Below are 15971 nucleotides of genomic sequence, written 5' to 3'. Positions count from 1 at the left end.
TGCCCTTCCTCCATGGCCCACCAAGCAATGGGGATGGCTGTGATGGCATCAGCCTCAGCATCCCATGCTGGTGGTGTCTGCTGGTGAAGGTGCTCCAGTAATGCCTGTGCTGGTGCAACTCCAGCGCCAAGCATTTCTTTCCCACAGTGAGGCACAGGGTTACCTTTATATTTTTTAATTCAGAATCTCTTGTGAAATGTCCTACCACTCATAAGAAAGGATGTGCTACTCATCAGACCACAGATCCCAAGGTGACTGCTCCAAAACAGATCTTAGGGTTGTTGCTCCATCATAGAATGTGTGTTAATTTTAACTGATAGTCAGAAAAACCTCATCTCTTGTGGATCTTAGGATATCTTTATCTCAGGTTTATGATATCCTTGACTACTCTCTTCTCTACATCCAAGTTGCTGGGATTAGGAGGTGATGCAACATACAAGTATGTATCTGTCACTCGCCAGCTTTAATTGGGTTTTTAAATGAAGTTTTCTGTTGTTCTGACATATTCCTCATAATTATGATCTCCTAAAAATCAGATAATACATCTGGCACTCCTTAACATGGGCCATGCCCTGGAGACCTTACAGTGCAAGAGGAACAAAGATTTATAAAAGAAAACAACAAAAGCTGTTCTCAGGAGATACATATCTTATTTATTAGCTTGGATACTCTTCTGAGATCCTAATTAGACACAAACTGAGGAGAGGTTCATTTGCCATTAGTCAGGATGGTTGTCTTTCCTTTAACAAAAAGATTCTGTGTTTTAAGTCTTTCTATCTTTTGCAGGTTGTAAAAAGATTGGAGAGCTCTTTTCACTTGTAAAGTTATTACTGTGAAAAATAATAATCTAACTCTATACCAGAACATCTTTGTGATCCCTTGATCAATCCCTCACCCTAACTAAGAGTTCCCCACACCTTCCATCAACCAAGATGGATGAAAGTGTCCAGGGTATAGTTTCATACTGGTGAGCTCCTCCAGACTGGCTCATGGACCACCTTCTCCAAGCATTACACTGTCTCAGCCCAGCTCTGAATTTATCCTGAAGCTCCTGTGACGCTGAGGCCATCTTCAGTGACTGACCAAGGAATAGTGACTGAGCTGATTTGAAGGTTTGAGCTCACTTGTTCCTCGCTGGGTTTTCCAAAGATTCCAAAGTTCTGAAAAGCCACATGGTTCTTGTACACTGAGTAGCCAGGCTGCTCTTGGGAGGAGAGAAATGCTGTCTCAGCATCCTGAGCAGCTAATCAGAACCAAGTAGGTCCTTTGGTCTCTCCAGCAGCAGATGAGATAGTCATCCTATCTGAGTTTCCCCACAGAAGATGATTCTGTCTTGCTGCTCTCCTTAGGAGCACAAGAAGTGCCCTTGTTCTGAGGCTTCTTGAGATAGAGAATACACTTACACAAAACCCCCTCATGAGTAAAAATGCACCATGTGTAAGCAGCAGGTCACTTTCTGGTGACCAGCCACAGCCTCTCTTTACAGGGTATATCTTCCCTGAGATGGCCACCCAAGCCAGCTCAAGCACAGCAGTGTTATCCTGGGCTACAGAGCACAGTCAGCATTGAGGATGAGGGGAAAATGGGTATTTGAATACTGGGAGCAGCAGAGCTGTTGGGTTTTGGCTTTTGGCACAACACCAAACTCCTCTGAGCTGTTGTTGGGAGGGGACAGTAGAGAAAAGTTTGTTTTTTGGGCCTATCTCTAAAATGAAAGAGTGAGAAGACAGATTTTCAGAGGTGCCCCACATCCACTGGTCTCCAAGGAGCTGGATGCAGTCAGCATCATGGCTGTCAAACCTTCCTGCCAGCCTGAAGGTCACCTGTTATTTCGCCATCTTCCACCAAACACCAGAGGCAGGAGCTGCAGACCCCTTCCTTCTGGGGCACAAGACCCCCATGGTGCTTTCCTCTCCTTCTCTCCTTGTCATGGACTCCTTAAGGCCTTGTGAATGTGCCTCCAGACCGTGTGAGCCACAGGAAATTTTTCAGTCTCTATCCTTTCCTGACACAGCCACAACATTTCATTTGCCTCAGGGAAATTACCCAGTGCATCCCTTGTCTGGTGGAGCATACAGAAGGGCATGTTTATCCCAGAAGATGAGTTTCCCTCTCAAATAAAGACAACCGCCCCCGAAATGCCAGCGTTTCCAGGGAAGCCCTGGCACCAGGAGAGAAAAGTGGCCAGTACCATATGGCATATCGACTTTCTCTTCCAGCAGACACCCTCTACCGCAAGAGCTGTAATTCAAAGCTATATGTGAGGACCTATATATATGTATATACAAATAATACATATAAATAATACATATAATGATGAATAAAGTGTTTATAAATATATATATATATATATATATATATATATATATATATATATAAACACAAGAATACTGCCCCTGTTGCTCAACATATTTTTAGCAGTGTTAAGAAGTGCCCATTGACCTTCTCAGGACTCTTAGGACTCTGGGAAAGTTTGTAAGGTATGAAGTTTTTCCAGATTTATTTGGACGGTTTTGAACCTGCTATTGATTTTCTGGCAAGGGTTTTATTATGCAACCATACACTGTTTCGTTAAGGAACAGAAGATGCTGCCTCACATGTAACAAAAAGTCTTCTCTGGAAGAATTTTTTCCTCTGTTTCTAGGACAACAAGAGACATGAGAAAGAAAAGATGCTGCAGCATCACAGGAATGCTGAACTGGGGCTCAGCACCGCAGAGCCACTGCGGCTGACTGCCAGTGTATTACAGACTGTACCCCAGCATTTCCACCTGCAGCCCTGCCTGGGTTAGGGATTGCAGGAAGGAGAGACCTTGGTGGGTAGACTAGCTTTCCCCTTCAAGGAAAGGCCTCCTGGCCTCTGAAACTCAATATATTTCTTGTCCTCCTGCTTTATTCAAAGGTGTATTCATCCTGCTTCTGCAGCAAGCCTGAAAAATTTGCTGAGCACTGGTCTCCTGTATCTGCAATATGAATGGGGATGCTCAATAGCAGCCTACAGGACTGAGGTCTAAGACAGTAAACTTTTTTGGTACATTGGTCTTATGTATTTGAATTGCCCTCTGTAGGCATACAGCCCTTTTCCAAAAGCACTGACAGCCACTGTAAGGTCTGCACGTGCCTCTCTGCTTTCCACACCTGTGGTGGTGAGAGCTGTGAAGGGAGATGACCTGCAAAGGGGTCTCAGGAAAAGTGGTGTCCAGCACACTCACAGTAGAAGATGAGTATGAGCCAAGTGAAAAGCCATTGCAAAAACCCATAATACAGTCAGAGTCAGAAATCTCAGGACCCTACATCCTCCAGAAACCTGCACTGCCTTGCCTTTGCTAGAATGGCTCTTGCAAAAGGTCCAAATCAGAAAGTAAAAACAAAAGGGATTTAATCAGGTTGGAGCTCCTGCATTCCCATCCAGCATCCTTAGGCGAGAGTATGACTGGATCATTACAACTTTGTCGCTATTCCCCACTTCAGCAGCGAGTTGAGCTCTGTGACACCAGGAAGAGGGGAGGAAGAAGCAGCTGAAACAGCAGTGGATAGAAGTGAGAGAGAGCAAATGGACAGGAGAAACAGAAAGGGGAAAGGGCAACAGTGTCAGGAGGAGAAAAGATGGCCCGGACACATCCCACAAGGTTTTACTTCCCATTCACGTGCTGGGCAGAATTCTGAACACCTGCCTTTAGCCTAGGAAATAGCCTCATTAATTATGGCTGTTGAGTATGGGAATGCAACAGCTCTTTGCCGTTCTGCTGCTAGGGAGCCTGTGACCCAAGCAGTTCGGGTTTCCCAAGCATTTAGCAGTGTGGTCATGCTAATTTAGTTCGGTTTTTCAAAGGCTTGCAAGGAAAAGTCCTCTTCTTCCCAGAGGCATTGAAAGTTTTGACCTCTTGACCCTCCCTTTTACTAGGAGGTTCAAAAGTAGCATTGCAGCTGTTAAAGTTTTTCTTCATGCCTCAGTGATTCTCTGATGGGGACCATGCTGGTGTTTATCTAGGCTTGACCTCTCTTCTTTGAGCCTGGAGATGTCTCTTTCGTTCAGTACTACAGGCAGGGCAATGCTGGAAACTTCCCTGTCTTGCCATTCATTCCCTCCCTGTGTGTAAATGCACCAGTACCCATTACTAATCCATCCCTCACCAGGAGATGGGGTTCCCGGCACTGATCCTGTTTGTCCATCACGCTGCAGATTCATTTACATTTAATCCACCGTGACTTGTCTATGAAACACAATCCTCCTGCTCTGATGCTGGCATCCATTTGGCTTCCAAAAGTCAAATGTTAGTTTCTGAATAAAAAAACAAGAAAAAAACAACCCTTCCCAGCAGACCACTACTGGCCTCATGAGGACCTGTGGTGTCTTGTCCTCTGCTTCACTGCCAAGGCTCATTATTTGGAGAGGAAATCCTCCCCTTAATTTACATCTTTGTCACACAAGGCATCCAGGTGCCAGGCTCCCTCTTCCTCAAGGACCAAGATCCACCAAAGAACTTGACTTGAGAACAGGTTTAACGTCAAGCATCTTGTTTCAGGATGTTGCTCACACATCACATCCCCTAGCTGAGACCCTGGAGAGAGATGGCCTGGTTTGTTACTGTCATATCCCGGATATTTATTCACAGCAACACGATTTTCTGCTTTGCACAGGTCCCACCAGCTCATCTCAGTGATGAAACATTAGGTTAGGATGCAAAGTGAGGTATAAGAAGGCAGGAGAGGAAACCTCTCAGAACTGCTAGTCCACAGAGCTGTGGGATTAACCACATTCACACCAACAGATTAGGGTCATTAATGTAGTCATTAAAAAAGGGAGAGTCCTACTGTGAATAATGGCAGGTGCTTCACACTGGTAGGTGCCTGGTCCCTGTGGTGGAGGCTTGAAGGTGATGAGATAGTGATGAGTGTTACAGACATCTCCACGGCAAGAGCAGCCATTACCCTTTTTACAGCTCTCCTGCCATCTGAAAATAGTGGTAAGCAAAGAAACGTGCATGGGTGAGGGGCTGAATTACCCTGGATTATGCTCCCAATGTCCACACTGCAGAGCCATCTGCAGAAAGGTGCTTGTGATAGAAGCTGGGGTAAGGACCTGCTCCCTGGGCTCCTGCATCCCTGCTCAGTTATTATCTCTTTAGGTGAGCTCAGCTTCCCTAGCTGCAAAATTGGGATAATGTTTACTTTGCTTCCAGGGGTGTGGAGGCATAATTAATTAATGTTTATGAAATGCTTTCAGATCCCTAAACAAGAGGGGTGAGATAAGCAGCAAGGGTTCATGAGGTAGGTGCAATGCGTTATGATGAATTACTGCGATTCAGAGGTAAATTACTGTTATTGCTGCCTAATAAGCAGACACAGCCATTAGCCTCTGACAATCTGATTTCTAATTCTCTTAGCTCCTTTTCCCCCTCATTCTTCTCAGCAAGAATGTGGTTTCATCTTCACTACTCACACCTAGTTGACTATAAGAACTTGGTAAGTCATATGGGGCTGACACACCTGGCCTATCTCCTTGGTGGGAAGGAGAAGCATGCGGTGCAGCCAGCCCTGGTGTCAGCATGGATGACACCTGCAGCAGGGCAGCTTGCACCACTACCACAAGCTTCTCACCTGTGATGGCATTAGGGGCAGACAGACCACTCTTCCTTTGCAATGGGGAGCATCCCCACAAGCAGTCTACCATCCAGCTTCAACCAGCAAACTCGCTTCTTCAAACCCTGCGGTTTCAGGAGATGTGAGTGCCCAGATGCAAAATCCCACCCCTCAGGTGGGCTGAGGAACATGCCCTTGTGCATGCCCCATCCCAGCCTTTACTTAGAAAGGCTTAAAACCCCCAAAAGACCTTGCACTGGCCAAGTGTAGGAATGCACAGGGGCAGTGACACAATGAACAGGCACACAGGAGCTTGGAACTACTCTAAGCTGAGCTGAAAAAGTCTTTAGGCAGTTTGGCCATGTTTGCCTGGAAACCAAATTGAACTGACCTGCTTTAAACCAGTGTGAGTAATGTGAATCCCGGGCTCACATGAGCAGGTTTTTCTGGTTCTTGCTGCAGCTTTTCCCCCCTCCTTCTCTGCCTGGGCTCCCAGTTTCATGCTGGGAGGGCACCTGAATCTGGCACAGCTTCCACCCTTCAGGACACCTTTTCCTACTCTCTCCACATGTTATTCCCATTGATCCCAATTGCTTTTCCAACACCATGCCTCAGAGTCCCCCACATTACACACAGCCAGCCATGCATCTCCAGCCTCACACCCCTCTTGCACCACCAGAACTAGAGGTCCTCTCCCACGCCTTGCTCTGTTGTGGTTGCTGGTGCCACGTGTCAATGCACGGCACAGTCTTGCACCAGCTCCGTGACTTGGTGGTACCCAAGTGGAGGCCTCAGGCAGAAACAAGGAGGATCCCAAGCGTGGATTGCTTTGAGTACTGAATTGGATATTCAAGACCACCTCTAGACACAAGCTCGCAAAGGATAGACAAGTTCTGTAGTTTCTAATTATCCTGTATCATTTTTATACTCAAAACCTTTTTAAAATATTTTTTTTCTTTTCCCCTGACTAAGACCAGAGTTATGTATGAAGACCCCAGTTCAGTAAGATAGTTACACCCGGAACCCAACACTAAAGACTTCAACCCCTGAAGGATTTAAGCCTGGGTTTCAGCCTTCAGTGAACAGGGTTGAAGGCCTAAAATCACTCCAGCTCCTCTGTGTGTCCCTGGAAATTCCAGTCTGGTAGGAAAGTGGCCAAGCAGCTGTCTCTTTTAAAAATACAATGATGATAACAATGGTTATCCATAGTTGATTAAGTCCTAAGTGGGTCCTATATGCACCTGAAACACATAAATAGCAATACTTAAACAAAGAGGAGCAGAGACATTTTTCCCCTTTGACAAAATTTCGCAGTCTTTCTTTTAATTTTAAAGATAAATTGTTATTATCATCAAGGGAATGATTTCTTATTAGCTATGGATTTTACATGAAGATATTTACTCTCCATGTCCAGAGTATTTGAGTAGGCTAGGCAATGTCAACTGGAATTCACTTGGGCAGCCAAACAGAAAACAGATTTTATTACCTACCTATTTTAGTACCTGATGCCTACATAATATCACTGTATTCTTAACCCAAGTTTTTCTAGTAACTACATAAATCATGTGAAGTCACTTTTCCATTTGTGTGTTAGCAGCATGACTGAAACAGAAATATTATCCAACAGATGCACATTCAGCATGTATCTTCCTTTCTATTGGGAAGTTAGTAAATTGGCTTTTGCTTCCATAATGCTGAGCTCTTGTCAATTTTTGAGCACACCCATACTCAGCACACAGCAGGCAGCTCTAATAACAGGTGACCTAAGCAAAAAGGAGGATTTAGACTGCCCTTGCTCACCGAGATTTTCCAGCTCTTAACAGTCAATATTTGCCTTCAGGCTGTGGGTTAGTTAAGGAAGTCTGGGCAGCCCAGCACCAGTGAGGCTCTGCAAGGGCTGCTCATCTCCTGCTCCAGCAGAGCCCCAAAACACACACAAAAACCCTGAGAAGGACATGGCACAGCACATGTAGTCCCCTCCAAATGTGTCTCTGGCAGATCCTGCTTTTCCTACCAAGTTTCTCCCCCCTTTTCCCACCAGGCATGGGAAATATGTCTGACTGCCATTCAGAGCGAGTGGAAAACAACTGAAAAGCCAGAAACTTTAGACAGAATTAAGCCTGGACTGTGTCACCCTCAACAAGTGGGAGTTTTAGAAAACACCACCTTTGTGAAACCAGAGAGAGAGACAATAGAGAGCATGGCATGGGCAATGAAATATGTATGTACCTAGGACCTCATTCAGCCCTCTCCCGACACTGTACCTCTTGCCTTTGCATTGAAGGGGCACTGGATCTCATCCAAAAAGGATGCAAGGGAACAAATGTAGCCCTGGCAACCCCACGGAGGACAGGGAAGAACAAAGAGGATCCCCGGGCTGAATTTGCTTCCTTTTTTAATCCTTATCTATACCCATTACCCCCATGCATGGAAAGAGGTTTCTCAGCTGTATATATTTGCATTGCTATGGGAGTTTGAAGTGATAAAACATTTGGCCTGCCTATTCAGAAGCAATTAGAGATTCAAAGTAGCCTGAGACATTTTAAAGGGGCCTGGTTTTCCAAGAGACAGGTGCTCTGAGCTGACTTCAGGGCACAATGGAGTTTTTTAGAAAAAGAAGTCACTGGCTGCTTAAAAATACAGTTCCTTCAAGCCTTAGCAGTGAAAAATAAATATTGCCAAAAAATTCCAGTTTAGGCTGGTAAAATCTATGAAGAGGTGGGGAGAAAAGGCTTGATTTACAGTGCTGGTAGAAGTACTGTTTATCTACCTACTGAATACATATAATTTATATTGTATCATTACAGGTTTCCCCTCCACCACGAGTAATGCAGACAGAGCCATCTCCCACTAAGGCTGCCATCCCAGCATCCTTGTCACAACACAACATCATCACTGAGCCAGAATTTCTCACCCAGATCTCCCACCAAGAGAGGAGGTATTTTTTTCAGCATTGTTGCTCTTAGACTTTTAAATCTACCTAGGCAAAAAAGGCAGCTTTCCAGCCTTTAATCCGACTGCAGGAACCAGTACATCCTTGCTGCCACCACTGCAGAGCAAACCCAGGGAAGGAATGAGACCTGCACCACAGCTGTTACAGTCTCTGGCAGGATGAAAAGCCCTGGAAAGGCAGCCCAGGAATGACTAGCTCTCACGGTCTCTGGGAAAAGGCAGAAAAATCCATTCAAGGGTGAATTGGCCCATGCAGAGACATCAGGGCAGGACAAACCAGTACATAAAGGTCCAATGCAGAGGAGCATCCACTCTCTCCCTGAACGAGTTGTCCTGTGGCATCCTCCCCATGCAGCTGCTTTTCTTCCTCTATCAGCAGGATACATAAAGAGGCAACAGCCGAGAGTAAAATGAGTCTTTTGCTTGATGCTGTGAGGCTCCAGCTTCTCTTTATCCCCATGCTGTTGAGTCATGCTGATATAACCACTGAATTGCTGGGTTCAGGAGAAAAAAGGGAGGAGAAGAGATTTCTGACTTCTATCCAGAGGGATCTTCTCCCCACTGTACTGTGTACAACACCGGGGCCCCCTGCAAAAGCATCCCAGTCAACCAAAGTTGTTTCCACTACATGTGCCACGTTGCCTGGGGGCTGCTGCAGGGGCTTTGCCAGGAAGAAAACAGAAGACTGCAGGAAAGGGTAGGGCTGATTTAAAAAAAATAAATTAAAAAAAGAGAGTATTTCTTCCAGAGACCACCTGAAAGCTAATAAGGTAGAGGGCCACAGCCGACTGGGGATGCATTTTAAAGTGCTTCTTAATCTGAGAACACATATATCCATCACCATCTCTAACATCTGTCTGGCAAACTGGATGGGTGGGGGCAATAATCTCCGAGGCTGTTCTGCAGAGACTGAGAGAAACCAGGCAGCAGAGATATTCAGCACCCCTCAGGGGTTTCCAAGGCAAAGCACTGTTTGTGAGCAGGTGCTGCTTGGGCCCCAGCAAGCACCCAGGTGGTGCAGGTATCTTCCTTTCCCCATTGAGCTGCAGAAATCAAATGCTCACTGGGGAAAAATACCCTCTACATGCAGCTCTGCAGAGGTTAAAGAGCATCTCAGCCACTCAGCTCGAGCCGGTGTTGTGTGATTCAATACAACCCCCCAGCTGAGATCACGGCCTGCAAGGTGCACTTGCACACATATAGGGACATCTCCTGCTCCAGAAGCTTTCAGGCTGGATAAGACTGTTAAAAGGAGAGAGAAAAATAAGTTTCTTCCTATTTCCCAAATGTAAAATTAAATTCCAAGGTCCAGCTTAAAATCAAACAGCACACAGATATCAACCTGTACTTTTTGGCACTTACATGTCTTCTTTCAGCTGATCCCAACCAATTTTTGCCCAAGCTACAAACCATCAAAGGCAGAGGCATAAATCACAGCTGCTTTGCCTGATCCCAGGCTGCTAAACCTGCCCTTCCTGTGCAGGAATCTGCTGCCATACTTGGCCAAAACAAGGGGCTAGACTTGCAAGCCTATCCCAGGTGTTCTTCAGAGTTGCTGTACTTGCAAGAATAATCTAGATTTAGGGCAAGGTTATAAGCACATGTGAAATGTAAAAATCAGCAGTAAGGAGAGAACGACAGGTGTTGTGGAAAAGGCCCAAGACACCTGTCTGGGGCTGTTCTCAGAAGATCCATCAGCCCTTACAGCATCTGCTGTGTTTCTAGTCTCCCCAACAGTAGCTGTTTGTGTGGCTATCTCACATTTCTTAGCACATACACATGCAGCATCAGGTCTTAACTCCCACTGTTGCAAAGGCACGTTAGAAATATGACCCTGAAATGCTGCAAAGGTTCAGAAAGCAAAATATACTCACAGTTTACTTATTCAATCTTAAACTTCGGAGCAGTGCTGCTTTTTGAGTTGACAAACTGGTGTGGGGCAAACAGAGGTTATCCCCCAAATTAGATGTCAGAGAGGATAAATTAGGTGTAATGGCAGCTACAGAAAGGACTTCCCTAGATCTTGCAGGAGCCTCATGACTAGAAGAAAGAGGAGGTACAGCAAAAAAAGTAGGTCTGGAGGTGGTCCAGAAGACCATCTCCAACCCACTGCTGACACTCACCACTTACTCCCTTGCTCCCAGAGGAAATTTCTGGCCAATCATGGTTCACTTGTGTGACAAGTTTTTCCTCCCCTACCTCTGCTCAGGCGTGACTATATCAGCTGCTTTTCAGCCAAGAGGATGCTTCACACTGAAAGGATCAGGAGACAAGCCTTTTAATTAGAAGGTGAGTGCCACCCATCAGTTAATCCCTCCTCCTTCCTCGTTGAGCCTGGGAAATATATAGCCGGGTTTGTTTATATTGCCCATACAACGTATCATTTGTTCATACTGTTTTCTCTCTTCAAAGCACTTCAGAAGGTGTTATGCAAGCTTCTTCCCAAACCTCATGTGACAAAGGATTTGGAAAGGGGATGGAAGGGGAGCAAGGAAAAGAAAAGCTAAATAATTTGCCCCAGGACAAAAAGAGTTGACAGTAGAGCCAGAATCAACACTCAGCAGCACCTGCCTCTGAATCTCATGCTCTGATCTTTGCCTGTACCTCACTACCTTCATGTTCAAAACTGGTATTGTGTAGCCTGGTGATCATCTTTGTACCAGAGAGCAGGTTTCAAGGGATTTCCTTCAGCTCAGCATTCCTGTGGTCACAGCCACCGGACTTAGTGGTCCTGGAACAATGATTAAACTAAAGAATTTCAAACATCTAGCAGTGGTCAGCAAAACTGCAATCAGCAAGAGGAACAAGAAGGGAAAGGATCCATCCCTAACCTTGCATTCCAGCTGATATTTTGGACTGGTTAAAGCAGGCAGTGGTGGGCTGACAGCTTGCACTTACCCTTCCATCATGCCTGCACTACTCTTGGTGCAGAGAAGGACTTGTCCAGCTGTAGAAAATCCCCAGGGGAGAAAATGGTTATCTTTTTTTTCTGCCAGACTGGTGCCTCTGCATCAGGTAGTTGGATAAATGTTCATGCCAACAAAGGAGGTGGAGCAGTGAGTGCTTGGATCAGGCTGGGGAAGGAGAACAGCTTAAACAGCTTTTCCCACCACTAGCCATAATGGTAGAACAGCTCCAGGCAAGTTGATGGAGCTACAGCAACCTGGACCAGCACTATAATTTCTATCAGCCTGTACCTGGAAATATCCAGTCCAGTTGCCCAAAATTCTTAATATATTGATAAACTTGCCACAGCTTTACTGTTGGCACTCTGGCATGCTAAGTCCCTTAAATCATTGCTGGGGCAAGAGCAGACCCTCTCCTGGGTGATCCTGGGCCCACAAATTACTTATTTTCTCTCCATCACAGGAACAATCCTGTACTGGATTTTGTTTTGCTGCAATTTTTCTCTCTTGCTACAGAGGGAGAGGAAAGCCCATTTAGATAGGTAGAAGACACACACCCCCCATCTCTATCTCTTAATCATGAGGCAAAATGAAAAGGTTCTAGCAGATAAAGAGCCACTCAACCAGAGCATTCTTGGTACCAGACCCATCTGAGGAGCATCTCCCTTGGATGAGGTGAGAGCACATCAGCCCCTTTGCTCTGCTGGGAGAGCCCCTACATAAACCTGCCACTCACTCTTCTGGCAGTGTGTACCAAGGCTCTGCCCTTTACTCTGCTTCCACTCTGCCAGGTGTAAAAGGGGAAGCATACAGGCTTGCAGACAAAAGGCACACAGCGTCTTTCCCAGAGCCCTCCAGGACCTGATGATGAAGCCTCCAGAAGCATTAGAGGATTCCAGTGTTACCACTGGCTTGCGGATTATTCCTTTCGAGGCTAGGAGAGGGTGGCAATTATAGGAATCAGGTCTCCAGCCCTCTTCTCCATGAGCAGGGAGGCCAAAGCAATTTTGGCTTCTCCACTGATGGGTATGGAGGGCAAACAAACACAAAGTGCCAAGGCTGGAGACTGTAGGCACTGGGCATGATGCAGCACCTGAAACAGCCCTTGACACTAGGACTAGGTGAGGACTACCAGCTCCATGTACATGCTCCTGAGGAGCCCAAACACACATGGAGATGGCTGGGGCTTGAGAAATCTTGCCCAAGGGTCAGTAGGGCTCTAGCGAGTGACCACACAAACTTCTGTAGATCCCACATTCATTAAAAGTAAAATTAATGTCTCCCTTTAATAACCTTGTTAATGATGTCTGCTCTTCTAGGAACCAGGATTGCTTGGACCTCATGTCTGTGGAGACAATCTGAACTTATGCTGAAGCCTTCTGGTGAGGGAGCTTTGCTGGGGTCCCACTGTTACAAGGACTCTTTGGTGTCTAACAGAAGTTTGGTCTTTGCCAGGGCTTCCTAGGGGCAGTGAGTATGTCTTTCTCTTGCCTTCCCTCAAGATTCATTTTCAGGATGCTTGTACGTGTCCTGAAGCAGAGTATCTCTACTTCTCAACAGTGTTTAAAGGGTATGAAGAGAAGGAAGGGGCACAGACTGACAGGCACATGAGTCCTACCATGAGTGTCTTGCCTTTAAGAAAGCGACAGGAAAGAAAACAGACCAAGCATTATTTTTCTTGGTAAGGCGAAGGGATAATTTCCTGTTCATGATTCAGTGCTATCATATGGAGACAATGACCATCCTTTATACTCCTCACAACTTTGTCTTTAAACACTGCTCATGACAGCACACCTCTCCAGGTAAGGTGCAATTACCTAGGAGTTCACTAGCTCATCACTAGCAATTATCCAATTGCCCTGTGTCCCATCAACCCACCCTAATCACTACCTCATCACTACAGCCATAAGATTGGTGGCTTCTACAGTAAATACTATCATCAAACATCTGGGAGTGAATTTACTACTAGCCATGGAGTGATTACTTGCTGGGGTCACTGCAAACATGCAAACCAAACAGAAGGATTGTTATAAAATATGATCCCACTCAAATAAAAACAAATGCTATTAGCAAACAATAGGCACTGTTTATTCCATGAAATACCAGGAAAGACAAGTTATTTAATGACTATCTATGAAAGTTCTGCTTCAGTGGGGCTAACAGTCCCAGTTCATAAATTCCCTAGGCTGAACTGTTGGGGAGATACAGAGGGAGCTGAATTTGTTCCTGTTTATGGCCTGCAAGGTGTGGGTATGTTTTCTCCTCTCTTGGAGTTCAGACTGACATTGCTGTTCATGGGTTTAATAAAGCCTGAAGAATGTTTTTGCCTTAACCCTTCAGAGAAACAAGGCTTATTTGAACTAATTGGAGCAAGGAGCGCTGTTGGTCCAAGCAGGAGCATCGCCAGTCCCAAGATGCTGAATTTTAAAAAATGATTGTTGAACAAAAGAATGAAAATACCCAATTTGTTTAATTCATCTTTAGGCTTCTGAATTCTCAGGTTCATTTAGGTCAAATCTCCTCTTACTACACAGGCCAAATGCTTTCTCTTAAGTTTTACTTAGATACAAAAAGCATCATTGAATCTCACAGATCCGATACGTGGGTTTTCCAGGCAAAGCTTACATTGCTGTAAGCTCACCACCCCAAAAATTGTAAACCTTGGCAACACTGCATTGTGCAGTATTTTTTTTTTATTTGACAACTTGTGCTGGATATTCCCAATAAAAGAGTGAAAAATTATCTATGTAACAGGCATGGCCCTTTCTCTGATCCCCTCACAGTCCTGAGATAGGCTGACTGCGCTAATTTACACCTCCATGTCACCAGTTAGAATCCAGGTCAGCAATAACACACTGCCAGCAAAACCCTCTCTGCTCATTTTGTTATGTCCTTCTGCCTTTCCCTGACACCAGAATGTCGAGGAACTTTTGCTACAAGCATGATACTAGGAGGGATCTCCAAATGTCCTCATGCCTTTGGGTCTGCGGGAAAGAATTGTTCAGGCAGCCCTCAGCCCTGAGCCCTGATAAATAACACAAGCCATGAAAGGTCTTGGCATTGTTATCCTTCTCTGTGCCCCACTTGTCTCACCAAGACCTTTCTGAGTCTTGGTGCTGCTTTTCAGTGTGTGCCACTGAATCCATACAGGACTCCAGCCCTCCTCAAGCTCACCACCTGCCATTGAGCCAGGAAGCTCCTCTAGGATGCATGTTGCCCTGTGGAGGTGGTTTCTCATCGTGGACAGCTTGTACCTGCCCTGTCATTAATGGCCGGCACATCTTTTAACATATATGTCTCTGCTAGCTTTGACAGGTGCAACATGGGCTGCGCTGAGTGCTGCCTACCCGTGCCGGAAAGCGTCTTCCCCCAGCCAGCTCTTCACAGCTCTGCTCCCATCTCCCAAGTGGAGGAAAAAGCCTCTTCTTTACCTCACACCCACAATGCTCCTCGCTTCCCTGCGCACCACTGAGCCCTGGGAGGCCCGTCCTTCCTCGCCCTCCCCTCCGGCTCCAGTGGGATGGACGTGCAGGCGGCTTGGGCTGAGGCAGAACCAGAGGAGCTCTCTATCAGCAGGGAAAGACTTCATTTCCACTTAAAGCCACCTTCTTCTAGCACACTTCGCAGCCCTGGGTGCCCTGAAGGGCTTTTGTGAGTTTGATTAATCAGGCGAACTGAAACTTCCCCAAAATCACCTGCTCCGTCTTCTTGAGGCAAGAGAACTGACACTAAGTGTCTGAAAGCCCCTCGACTCCCCGGTCCCTGCACAGCTTCTCCCCAAGCATCCCTCCCACAAAATCCATTGGTCACTTTCAAGACGCCCCCAAATCTCCCATGATTTTCCTTGCCCTACTTCCTCTTAAAACAAGCTCCTCCACTGCCGTATCTGTACAGGAGCACAGGTGCCAGCTGAGCGACGTGCAGAGTCAATGCCTGCGGCGGCCACCTGACACCCATACTGGGTGAAACTCATCCCACCTCCAGAGCTGGGGCCAGGGCACGGCCCGGGACCGCGCAGAGGGTACCTGGACGAGGGCCAGGGGCCCTGCGCGCTGCTCCTCGCCCGCGATGCCTGTCCTTCTCCAGCACCCGCCGTGCTCCCGGAGCCGAGCGCGGACGGGAAAGTCTGGCTCCTCTGCTTCTCGTTGCCAGGACACCTTGGCGTTCAAACCTGAGCCGGGACCAATCAGCCCCGGGGCTGGGGAGCACCAGCCGCACGTCATCCGCTGCTGGCGTTGATTTGAGCGAAAAAGCGTGACAGCGGTCACACAGCCCGTGGGGAGCTGCCTTTGTACGGGTAGGCTCTGCCCCCACCCCTGCCTCTTACTGGAAGCCTCTTCTGTTGGGCTTCGGAAAACAAAAGAACTGCGAAGAAGAGAAGGGAAAAGGCAATTTCTTCTGATTGCCAAAATTGAGTTTGAAAGCCTGGGGTCTTATATATCTTTCTTCACGTCCCGGCTCCAGCCCAGATCCTGGCGGTCAACTCACCAGGGAGAGCCAGCGCCTGGATCACCTGTGCCCAGGAGAGATG

The 15971-nt window shown here is 46.6% G+C and overlaps 1 protein-coding gene across 1 annotated transcript in view; it reads right to left on the bottom strand.

Moving 5' to 3' along the window:
* Positions 1 to 15577, bottom strand: part of RASSF7 (Ras association domain family member 7) — a 34305-nt gene extending 18728 nt beyond the window's left edge. The window contains exon 1 of the mRNA XM_071558726.1: positions 15466 to 15577. The gene's annotated coding sequence lies outside the window, so the exon portion shown is untranslated. The remainder of the gene's footprint in view (positions 1 to 15465) is intronic.
* Positions 15578 to 15971: the final 394 nt, after the last annotated feature.

This window comes from Pithys albifrons, chromosome 6, assembly GCF_047495875.1.
Source record: "Pithys albifrons albifrons isolate INPA30051 chromosome 6, PitAlb_v1, whole genome shotgun sequence".
NCBI lineage: Eukaryota > Metazoa > Chordata > Aves > Passeriformes > Thamnophilidae > Pithys > Pithys albifrons.
Note: the sequence above shows the minus strand (reverse complement) of the source record. Positions and strands in the feature narration are given on the sequence as shown.